Raw genomic sequence first — 13388 nt, forward strand, 5'->3', positions numbered from 1 at the left:
ATCCTTCAGTCTATTTTTTTTTGTTAATAAACTGATTGAACCAATAAAAAATAATTTAATTTGATTATGTCTTAGCCACAACGAGGATATAGATAGAAAATGAATCTTTCATTCTCAGAATTGATATTTAGTGTGTTGTTAGTTTATATGTTTTTTGCATCATCAAGTAAATTGACTTGCCACAATACATAAGTTTTGAAATATTTATATAGTAGATTTTGATGGTTAGAAAGATTATGTAAAAAAAATCATTTTAAAAATATTACGCTCAAACTAGTTAGAGATTTTCTTTAATAAAATATTTAGTATGTATGATGTTATATACAATGCAATTCACATTTTATACAATGTATAGAAATGCTGGAAATTTATAAATTACGTAGATGTTTAGTTATGAAAATAAAAAAATAATTACTTTATTTGAAAATTTTGAAGTTGGAGTTGTATTTGACCATACTTTTTGCAAAGAATATTTAAAATTTGAATTTATTTTGTCTGAATATGATTTAAACCCTCAAATTCTAAAAATTAGAAAAATCACCCAACTTGACTTGCTTAACAATGTGTATATATTTTCATTCGATTTGGCACATTTTTTGTTGGTGGCATGATTTTCTTAAAAAAAATAAAATAGACAGAAGGATGAATCTTGCAACTTTTTTGATAGTACAAGAATGTTTTTTGTTCACTTATATAACACAAAAATGTACTTTAGGTTTAAGTCATACTTCAGGGATGATTTTAGCCAAAAACTTCATCTTTTCCTTGTAATTTATTTGATACAAAATAATATACAACTCCCATGACCCACCTTTTTCTAAAAGAAAAAAACAACAACAAATCAAATAATCAAAAGATACAAAAAAAACCGGTTTAATGAATATAACTTATTGTTAAATTATTTACTTTGGTGCAAATGCACAAAGATCAGCGATGAAGCGATGAGTTCAATTACCATCTTCATTCTCAATGAGTTAAGAATTAATCAACGATTTTTTTAATTTAATACAAAATTCTTTCTTAAACATGCTGTAACTATATCTATTAATTACTATAAATATTTGTTATAAGAATTATGATTACATGATTATTTTTTTAAAAAAATTGGGTCATAGTGCAGATATAATTACTAAGGGCAAACTTACATAAATATATTATATTAAAAAAATATTTACCATTTATAGCAATAATTTTTTTTTCACTTGATCATTTTTAATACATTTATAATACAGTTTTAATACATATTACAAAGAATTATTTATTATTCACATGTAATACAAGTTTTATTGATAGATAATATATTTATCATACATTTTAAGTCATTTGGTAGAGTGTATAAGAATAATGTAAAATAGGGTTAGTAATGCTTGCATTAGTAGTGGTTGCATTAATTATGCAAGCATTATTTCTTATACAATGTTTGGTTTGATGTATTAGAAATAACAAAACTTGCATAATTTATATTTAAAAATATATGTTTACAAAAATACCCTTCATACTTTATTTATTTTTACATTTCCTTACAACAAAGTTCTTTACTAAAACATCATTAATTCGTATTCTTTTTTTTTTTAAAATAATATTAAAATAGTTGTACTAGTTGAGTCAAACTATTTTTGTGAAAAGTTGGCAAATAATTTTTTTACCAAATTATCGCCACAATAGTAAAATTTTCGATTAACTATGTTAAATTAGATTTAAAAAAAAGAAGATACTTAAGAGGCCATAAAGTCTATTAAGACACTAACAAATTAAAAAATATTGAAAAACAAATAAAAATAGAAATAATAACATATGACAAGAAAGAAAATGAAAAGAAGAGAAAATGTTAGGAAATGTATTAAAAAGGCTTTGAGGGTAGTTTTGTAATTATTTAATCTAATGCAAATGTTAAATGCTATGTATTACTAATACCTAAAATTGCAAACATGACAACAAAATTGGTCTCTTAGCTAGTTAGACGGCCATAGAAAAATAATATTGTCTGGCAATTAGCTACCTTGTCCCGATTACATAAAATAGAAAGTTTCATAATAATTCAAGGGTATAATTGAAAAGAAACTTTTTGTAGAGTTTTAATCCAAATACAAGATGAGTTGGGAAGCAATGAACCAAATACTTGATAAAAATATACCCTGCATTATTAATCCCAGCACTACTAATCCCTGCATTACTAATCCCTGCGTTACTAATCCCTGCATTATTTATTTTTCTACGAAACGACCCTTACTTATCGTTTGGTAGGAAGTATTAGAAGAAATAGTCCATGTATTATGTATGATATTAATTAGTACTATGTTTGGTAGAATTTTTGGGCTTAAGTATAACTAATCCATGGATTAGTTATACACCCTACATGGTATTATAGGATGTATTACTAATACCTTGCATTTGGTGGTATTAGTAATACATTGGATTTAATACCATGAGATTATCTATGTAAAGACAAAAATATCCCTATAGTCATTTTATTTATTTTCTTGATTTTATATTTGTACTAGTAAATTTATTTTAAAAAACTTTGCTTAGAAATTTTATTATTTAGAAAGTTGTTTGTCGATAAATAAATGCAATGCATATTAATATAATATTTAAAATGTGGTTTGTTTAACATTTACTAGTAAAAAAGGTCATGAATATATCACCACATGGCGTTTGTGATCTTAATTGAATATATTATTTGTTGATTTATTTGTGGTTTCTAATTATTTGTATTTTGAACAATTTATAAATTGCATACGTATTAAAACTACAACTTGCAATTTTTATGTATAAATGTAGATGATTTATTCGATTTTACTATTGTTTACCATTTTTGCGGTTTTAAAGTAGATGGTCTATCTATTCTAAATTGAAAACTAACGTTTCTTAAGTGATTAATTTATTAAGATGACAATATAATTATTTACCCTCTAATAATTCAAGTGAGAAAATTGCAAACATGACAACAAAATTGTTCTTCTCTTAGCTAGTTAGACTGCCATAGAAAAATAATATTGTCCGGCAATTAGCTACCTTGTCCCGATTATATAAAATAGAAAGTTTCATAATAATTCAAGGGTATAATTGAAAAGAAGCTTTTTGTAGACTTTTAATCCAAACACAAGATGAGTTGGGAAGCAATAAACCAAATACTTGATAAAAAATATACCTTGCATTACTAATCCCAGCACTACTAATCCCTGCATTACTAATCCCTGCGTTACTAATCTCTGCATTATTTATTTTTCTACCAAACGACCCTTAAATACACAAAAGAGTGTATAACTAATACTTGCATTAGTTATACATGTCAAGAAAAAGTATACCAAACAAGGTACTACTAATACACACACCTAATGCATCCATTATAATTACAATGTGTCAATTTCTTACCAAACAAGCATAATATATTTAAGAAAATAATTATAATACATATATATTGCATACATAATTCACTTTTAATACATATTACAAATTTAACATAGTATTGCTATCTATTGCTATAAATAGTAATAGATATAAAATATAGCTAAAATCAGTAATTATTTATTAAAAGATATCCATCCAAGTAATTTTTCCTTCTATTTACAAGGCTTCAAACTTTAGAGGTCCAAAAATAATTGACTTTGAAACAAACTTAATTTTTCTTTTCGACTTTGGGATAAACTTCAAAAATCTTTCTTTATTTTATATAATAAATATATTGATTGATTTTCAAGTTACAAAGTATTTAAAAAAATATATACTTGTACCGTTGTACGTTGAACCAAGCTCTCAGAATTCAGGAATCTTGCCCTTTATGGGCATTTGTACAGCTCGTGGAGGGTTATTGTCACGACCCTAGGTAGCCCCTATGCATAACATGGAGTATAAGACCCCGAGATACCCCATACAAGCCACTTAGCATTCATCATCAAGATAATAGAATAAAGATATTTATAAGATAGTTTCAACATATAAAAGTTTTATAGAGAAAAGCGGAAGTCTAAACATTGTCTCAAAGCCATCTAGTACATAAGAAATGATCGGGGCGTAGCCCGTACATCATGATCCAAAACTGAAAGTAAAGACAAAAGGGAAACCAAACTCGGTTCTCGAAACATGAGGACTCACCAATCTTCAAGTTTCTATATGAGATCCCTAGCCACGGAAGTGCAAATCTGTATGGTCAGTCCCTACATTTGGGAAAAATTTAGGCAAGAGTATGCGTTAGTACAAATATGTACCAAGTAAGATAGTCATGCATGAAGCATAAACATCATGATAAAGGGACATTTTCATAGTATGCAATAACCAAATTAAAACATGATATGAAATAGTTAGAAAATATAGTCATAAAACATGGTCAATGCAAGTAGAAATCGTCTTAAAACTCATGTGAGATACTTAGAAGTAACCTTGATTCATTAATGTGGGAGAATTACCTTTAACCGACATGTAAGACCATGTGAGCTGTTAACATGGAATCCATTGTCTCCCACAACGAAAATGGGTGTCCAACTTGCCAAGGTAAGACCATGAACTTCTAGCTTAGCGGATCCACTAGCTAATGTCTATCTAGACAATCTTATGTTGACACATAGTTTACGGGATGTCACACCCCAAATCCCATTGAGATGGACAGGCACCAGATGCCCTAAAGGCCTGAGAGAATCAACATATAACTCTTGTTTATCATACATGCAACAAATGAAGTTATAAATCTTTGATGAGTATACGTAAAATATCCTGATAAAATACCAACATAGATAGGCCCAAAATAAATATACTTGATTGGTCATTGATGCCTTAATTACTAGAAAACAAGATATAACCACGCTTCACTTTGACATTGGTCTACAAACCCTCTAAAAGATATACACTTAGCTTATAACGGGACAGGACCCCGTCATACCCCTTAACTAATATATAATCTTAAAAAAGTACTAGAGACTCGCAAAAACCTTGAAGCAACCTGGAGCTCACCAAAGGTAGTTGAGTATCGCATGCTTATATTGAGCTATTTTATTAGCTTGAGTACCTGTACCTGTGGCATAAAAACAACATCCCCCAGAAGGGACGTCAGTACAAAAAAATGTACTGAATATGCGAGGCATAAGGTAACCATATGTAAAATAAGAGCTCAACTGAAATCAGGTACAAATGCACAATTATTGTATATAGATAAGGATAAGAGACAACCTTTGATTATACTTGTAGAATCACATACCTTACATTCTCTGCTTATACTTGAGGAATTATGTACATTACATTCACCTTTGCTTATACTTGTGAAATCATGTACATTACATTCTTTGGTTATACTTGGGTAATTATGTACATTACATTCTTGGCTTTAAGTTTACTCATCTTTCCTTTATAGACTTTGTAGCATGTGACACAATGACCAGCTGATCAGTGGTAGGAGAGGATGACCCATGCTAGGCATTTTAACACCTGGGATGCGCTCCTCATAAATATACAAATCGGGATCGACCCATGCTAGGCTTTTAGCTCCTGGGCTGCCACTTATAATAATATAGATTGGGATCGACTCATGCTAGGTATTTTAACCCCTGAGCTTCCACCCATAATTATATAGATTGGGATCGGTCCATGCTAGGTATTACCACCCTTGAGTTGCCACCCTTAAGCCCAAGAATTCGGATCGGCCCATGCTAGGTATTTTAACTCCTGAGTTGCCACCCATAATTATATAAATTTACTTTACCTTGTCTTTTTAATCTTTGAGATTGTTCTTTTGATGTTCATGACTCTTTTGAGATTTAGGACTATATACTAAGATGTGGACAAATTAATTGAGGCAGAAAACAATAATATAGGAAGAAAATGTAACTTGGTCGTGCTACTTAGGAACTTATATGACTCGTGAATTTCATTTGGGCACAAAGAACATATACAGGTGATCCATAAACGTGTGTGGCATAGTCCTTACAAGTAGTAAATGATTCATTAAGATGTATAGAAGTTGAGAAAGTAATTCTTCTTACAAGATGCTTCATTTAAAACATGCTTGGACATTTCGCATGGGGGCATACGATAACTTAGCACTTAGTAGAGACTGTAACTTCTCAAATGTAGAGGCAAGGACTATATAAGATGATATGATAGCTAAACGCTTAGTACACGATATCAAATGAAAGAGTGCACAAACATCCAAACTAATGAAGCCCGTGACAGAACCCAAATAAGGGTTGTACATTCCACGTAAGGGGACATAAAATGAACAATGGACATAATATGCATCTAACATATAAAAACATGTAACATGTATAAAGTAGGATATTGACTCAATGAACTTCATTTGCCTTGGTGGATAATTGATGGAACTTATGTTTAAAGTACCTTTGTCAACTAGTACTTTGAAGAATAAACACACCAATATTGGATAATGAACACATATAGAAGCAGTCTGACATATTTTAAGAACTTGGACTGTATAAGGAAGATCATTAGCTACATTGGAGATTCTACAACCTCACATTGTATCTTTTACCATGAGGATCACTTAGAGATCTCAATTTGTTGGTACACAGAATATAGGACTTCATGCCAAAAGATATGATATATATCAAATAGCCTTACATATCTTGTCTCCCGACCAATACTATGTGGTACCATGAATCAACCTTTTCTTTGAGGCGTTACTCTGCATTAATGGCAAGAATAGAGCTAATATTAACAACTAATAAACAAGGTTGGATCACTTCGATTTATCAAAACTGTAGTTTGGCAGCAAGCTAAAAACCCTTCTACTAATGGGTGTTCTTTTCACTAATTCCTTTATCACCATGTTTACACCATTCATGAACTTCCCTTGAGGTCATCCGACACTACCTGGATTTACAACATCCAAAATAGTAAATACACACCTAAGGGGCAGCACGCCCACACAACCCACAATTCAAATGGTATGTCTTTATTTCTTCCCTAAAATATTTCACATGACTTTCTCTTAAGGCTAGCCAATATTACAAATGATAATCTACAAAATATATTGATTACATCACAATCGGGTCAATAGGTCAAGTAATGCACCACTATGACATTCTGTCGAACACCTAGCAAACATAAAGCTCTACAATTCATAAATGGTGTTTCAACACCCAACAACCTCATACTTACAAACAACACTCTCACTACCATATTTAGGAATAAAACCATGCCTTTTACCACTAAAAAACCCAACCATCCACCTAGTATTTCTCCAAACTTCACCACGTATAGACAACCCCAAACCTTTCTAAAATAATCAATAAAACTTTGAATCACTGCTTCCGATCATTGTTTCATGAATTTGTAGTAAGATACGTAGAGAAATCTCACCCAATCTGATATCTATAGTGAGACAAAATGGGGCAGTAACCTTACCTCAAATTATGGAAAATTGTTCTCTTAACTTGTACTCCTTCAAGAGTTTTAATCACCCTTCACACTAGAACAAAATAAGAAGAGAAACTCTCTTAATAACATACACGAGCAGACAACTTAGGGAAAGTTCTGCACCATATTTAAACATGAAAAACATGAAATCTGATGGGACAATCAAGCTAAACCATAAGGTTTCTACTTACCTTGAATGGAAATTAAGAGGGTTTCTTCAAGAACCCATGGAGTATTTTTGAGGTGGTTGTGATAATCATTGAGGGAAAGAGAGAGTGCTGGAGATAAATTCATTTTTTTCTATGCAAGAATTAAGACATAAATGAGCCAAATATGACCCTATAATTGCTGGCACTCCACCGCCTCCATCTTCTTCATTTTTGTCCATAAATTGTCAAGTAGGTGATCCACCTACTTGGCCATTTTTAAGCTGCTCAAATGTCAAACTAGGTGATGCAACTACTTCTTTTTATTAAATCTATTTAGCTATGGCAGGTGATGCAACTACTTACTCTTATTAAGTTGGTCAAAAAGTCTAAGTAGGTGATGCACCTACTTGTCAACTACTTGCTTAATTTAGTCAAGCAAATACCTCACTTATTTGATCTCATTTTCCAAATTCTAATCTTTTAATTTAAACTTAACACTCAACTCTAAAATTTAAGTTTAATAACCACCTTACTTCTCAAGTTTAAATACTCTCATCAGTATTAACTTAGTCGTATACACGTTGAAATGTACAGAGTGTTACATCATCCCCTTTGGATCTTTCGTTCTTGAATGAGTGGTGTAGCTCAAAATAATGTCGACTCTAGCATATTTGTAGAAAACAACAACAACAACAACATACCCAGTGAAATCCCACTACGTGGGGTCTGGGGAAGGTAGAGTGTACGCAGACCTTGTCACTACCTCGTGGAGGTAGAGAGGCTGTTTCCGAAAGACCCTCAGCTCAAGTACAACAAATCCAAGTTAAAGGGGAGGAAAACAGTGTAGAAAAGTTTTCAAAATTTCCTTTGTAAATGAATAAGCCTTGCACGACATTTAAATAACTGAAGCATATTAAATAGTCAAAAATAAAAAGTAAGGTTCCTCCCTGCGACATACTTTCAGGTGAAATAATTCTATATGGTATGACTTGCCTTTATATCTTTTTACTTATACACTAGCTTGATGTGCAACTTTTTTGAATATGCAATCCCAAGTATGAACTACACATTTGAACTTATGACGCATGGCTAAAATATCAAATGGACTGATGTTAACAAGTAATTAGTTGATCCTATTAACAAGTGAATAGATGCATGTGAACCTTATAATCAGGAAAAGAATATAAATGATGTCAAAATTCTCATGAAAATTTTGGAATAATATGGATTCTTGAACTCTGTAGAGTTCTTCAATTCTCAAGTGGCCCTTTTAATCTCTTTGACTCCTACACAACACTTTAACGGAGACTGAATTCTTAACTTTGAAATTTATAATATATTAGAGCTTTCTCTAGTGACAAGTGCTCTATGACTTCAATACTACGATAAGTTATGGGTCCACTAAATGTTAACACTTCATAGACTGTGAAATACTAGGTGTACGAGATATAACTCTTGAAGTAGCTCTACCTTATGTTTTTTGGTCAGTTCTCTGTATGTTAAGGCCTAACACATCAAGAGCACAACTTCCTTTCTGCCCAAATCTCATGAAGCCTGTAATAGATGTACTTTGTAAAAACACACGATTGCCCCCAATGCAATACTCTATCTATTGTTCTTCGCATCTTGAAAGGGAACCATGTTTTGCTATCCATCTACATGGACAAATAAACTACCCGGGTATAGTAAACAAGTAGGCGATGAGCCATGTGACATATATATGGTCTATGAAGCATATAATATGTAGATAAGTGACTTATAGTACATGTGATTCATGAACTAGTAATTTATAATGTCGATAACATCTGAAACATCAATATATGATGCTAATAAAATATGAACAAATGATTTGTAGCACGTAATGGTGAACTAGAACAAGGTCATATAAAATATATAACAAAAGCGAGAGCTTTATGAAGCAAATAACACCTACATGCAAGTAATCCAAAATAATAATAATGTAACAAATGGGAAAATAATCCATAATAAGATATAAGACATGTAACATGTACAACCATATAAGCAACTAGAGCCTTTGCAAACAAAGAGACATCATATAAAAAGATTCTATCAAATCTTAAGTGCAAGGACACTATTGCTAGTTCTAACTCATTGATGGTGTAGTTCTACTTGTGTTTCTTTGCTCATCATAAAGCATATGCAATTGTTTCCATGCCATCTTCTAGTGCTGACACAGTATTCCTAGCATCAAAACTCGCTCCTTTCTAAGTTGTTAATAATGTAATGTAAGAAACCATCTTTCTTTCATACAAATAATTCAAGTGTATTTAAGGGAATCACACAAGGTGAAATTTATCTTCTACAGAAGTTACCTTTCGGTCGCACTCTCTGTTGTTGTAGGTATTAATACTAAACACCAAAATTCAATGTCAATAAAAAATGACTTCTGTCTAATAAAAAAAATGAAAAGTTTTTCAGAGAAGGTATGCCATTGCAACTGGTTAAAATAAAGAATCGATATTTCTTTCTTACGTCAATACTTAATAAACATCCTCTGTAATAAGGGCACAATCTATGCCAATGTTTCTTCTAATAATCACATATGTTGCCTTCTTATACTACCCAAGAACTTTACTATTCTATAGTATTCAAATATTTTTCTCCTTTATTTCATATATAACCAATTATTCTCTTGCTGGTTATTAATCTATGCCTTCATGTACTCTGAATATCCTAATAAATCATAACTTATGGCTAACCCCTCAATATTTTCAACCTAAATCCTTAATCATGTGTTCCTATATGACCAACACATAATAATGATGGTGCACATATACTTTAATACAAAACAATGAAAATACTTATCCTTTAAGTTTTTTTCAACAACCCAATGAGTCATTTAATTTAACATGTTATATGCATATTTTAAAATTCAAGCCTGACATACACAAGATGATAAATAAAAATATGGGATCTGTCGGCCCACTAAGAGTATCTCTTGCAAATAGAATTGTTATATGCCTTATCGAACTGTGATAATGCCACATTTTAACTAATACAAATCTAGCTCAACCACTTCTATTTTTAACACATACATAATCCTAAAAATTCTGTGTATATTACTGACAAAATACTGAATGTACTTCATAGGACTAGATCCTATAACCATAGGAGTCATATTTGAGGAGATTACAGACTCAAGAACCAATCACATTCTTTTAAAATTCTATATTAGGAAATGATGCAGCCCATCTCTATGACTACGTAACCATTTAGTGACCATGCTATATCACGCTCATAAAAAGCAAGATGATACAAGTGGTACTATTACAACTGTAGGTATAAGTAACGTAGAAACCTCTAAAAGCCTTTCTCTAAATTTTGATAACATGAAATGTTCCACTGAAGATTGCCTCTCAGGATATACTAGCCCTTGACCACCTTTGACCTTAACCGTAGTAGGTGTAATCTTGATGCCATAGATCATAGTACTAGGAATATACTATTTGACTTAACTCAATCACATGATCTAGAATATAAAACAAGATCACATTTCCTAAATGTCTAAGCAACCCCCTAATTATAAATGTGGCGCGCAACACATTCATAAGTAAGGCTCTACTAGACACGGCTTTGTAGACACCCTAGGATGACCGACTCTGATACCACTTTTGTCACACCCCAAGTCCCATTGAGACAGATAGGCACTCAATGCCCTAACGGCCCGAGAGAACCAACATATAACTCTTGCTTATCATACATGCAACAAATGAAGTTATAAATCTTTGATGAGTATACGTAAATTACCCTGATAAAATACCAATATAGATAGGCCCAAAATAGATATACTTGTTTGGTCGTTGAGGCCTTAATTGCTCGAAAACAAGATATAATTACGCTTTACTTTGACATTGGTCTACAAAGCCTCTAAAAGATAGACACTTAGCTTATAATGGAACAGGACCCCATCATACCCCTTAACTAATATATAATCTCAAAAATATACTAGAGACTCGGCAAAGCCTTGAAGCAACCTGGAGCTCACCAAAGGTAGTTGAGTATTGCATGCTTATATTGAGCTATTTTATTAGCTTGAGTACCTGTACCTGTGGCATAAAAACAACATCCCCCATAAGGGACGTCAGTACAAAAAAATGTACTGAATATGCGAGGCATAAGGTAACCATATGTAAAATAAGAGCTCAACTGAAATCAGGTACAAATGCACAATTATTGTATATAGATAAGGATAAGAGACAACCTTTGATTATACTTGTAGAATCACATACCTCACATTCTCTGCTTATACTTGAGGAATTATGTACATTACATTCACCTTTGCTTATACTTGTGAAATCATGTACATTACATTCTTTGGTTATACTTGGGGAATTATGTACATTACATTCTTGGCTTTAAGTTTACTCATCTTTTCTTTATAGACTTTGTGGCATGTGACACAATGACCAGCTGATCAGTGGTAGGAGAGGATGACCCATGCTAGGCATTTTAACACCTGGAATCCGATCCTCATAAATATACAAATCGGGATCGACCCATGCTAGGATTTTAGCCCCTGGGCTGCCACTTATAATAATATAGATTGGGATCGACTCATGCTAGGTATTTTAACCCCTGAGCTGCCACCCATAATTATATAGATTGGGATCGGTCCATGCTAGGTATTACCACCCTTGAGTTGCCACCCTTAAGCCCAAGAATTCGGATCGGCCCATGCTAGGTATTTTAACCTTTGAACTGCCACCCATAATTATATAGATTCACTTTACCTTGTCTTTTTAATCTTTAAAATTGTTCTTTTGATGTTCATGACTCTTTTGAGATTTAGGACTATATACTAGTGATATGGACATGTGGATAAATTAATTGAGGCAGAAAACAATAATATAGGAAGAAAATGTAACTTTGTTGTGCTACTTAGAAACTTATATGACTCGTGAACTTCATTTGGGCACAAAGAACATATACAGGTGATCCACGAAGATGTGTGGCATAATCCTTACAAGTAGTAAATGATTCATTAAGATGTATAGAAGTTGAGAAAATAATTCTTTTTACACAATGCTTCATTTAAAACACGTTTGGACATTTCGCATGGGGGCATACGATAACTTAGCACTTAGTAGAGACTGTAACTTCTCAAATGTAGAGGCAAGGACTATATAAGATGATATGATAGCTAAACACTTAGTACACGATATCAAATGAAAGAGTGCATAAACATCCAAACTAATGAAGCCCGTGACAGAACCCAAATAAGGGTTGTACATTCCACGTAAGGGGACATAAAATGAACAATGGACATAATATGCATCTAACATATAAAAACATGTAACTTGTATAATGTAGGATATTGACTCAATGAACTTCATTTGCCTTGGTGGATAATTGATGGAACTTATGTTTAAAGTACCTTTGTCAACTAGTACTTTGAAGAATAAACTCACCAATATTGGATAATGAACACATATAGAAGCAGTCTGACATATTTTGAGAACTTGGACTGTATAAGAAAGACCATTAGCTACATTGGAGATTCTACACCCTCACATTGTATCTTTTACCATGAGGATCACTTAGAGATCTCAATTTGTTGGTACACAGAATATAGGACTTCATGCCAAAAGATATGATATATATCAAATAGCCTTACATATCTTGTCTCCCGACCAATACTATGTGGTACCATGAATCAACCTTTACTTTGAGGTGTTACTTTGCATTAATGGCAAGTAATAGAGCTAGTATGACAACTAATAAACAAGGTTGGGTCACTTCGACTTACCAAAACTGTAGTCGGGCAGCAAGCTCAAAACCCCTCTACTAATGGGTGTTCATTTCACTAATTCCTTTATCACCATGTTTACACCATTTATGACCTTCCCTTGAGGT

The 13388-nt window shown here is 32.3% G+C and overlaps 1 long non-coding RNA gene across 1 annotated transcript; it reads right to left on the reverse strand.

The window, feature by feature from the left end:
* Positions 1 to 3965: 3965 nt before the first annotated feature.
* LOC125856547 (uncharacterized) lies at positions 3966 to 7732 on the reverse strand. Its single transcript, XR_007445531.1, has 3 exons — positions 7557 to 7732; positions 7354 to 7417; positions 3966 to 4157 (listed from the first exon to the last, which is right to left on the reverse strand). It is a non-coding gene; the product is annotated as an uncharacterized LOC125856547 (long non-coding RNA).
* Positions 7733 to 13388: the final 5656 nt, after the last annotated feature.

This window comes from Solanum stenotomum, chromosome 2 (genome assembly GCF_019186545.1).
Source record: "Solanum stenotomum isolate F172 chromosome 2, ASM1918654v1, whole genome shotgun sequence".
NCBI classification, from domain to species: Eukaryota; Viridiplantae; Streptophyta; class Magnoliopsida; order Solanales; family Solanaceae; genus Solanum; species Solanum stenotomum.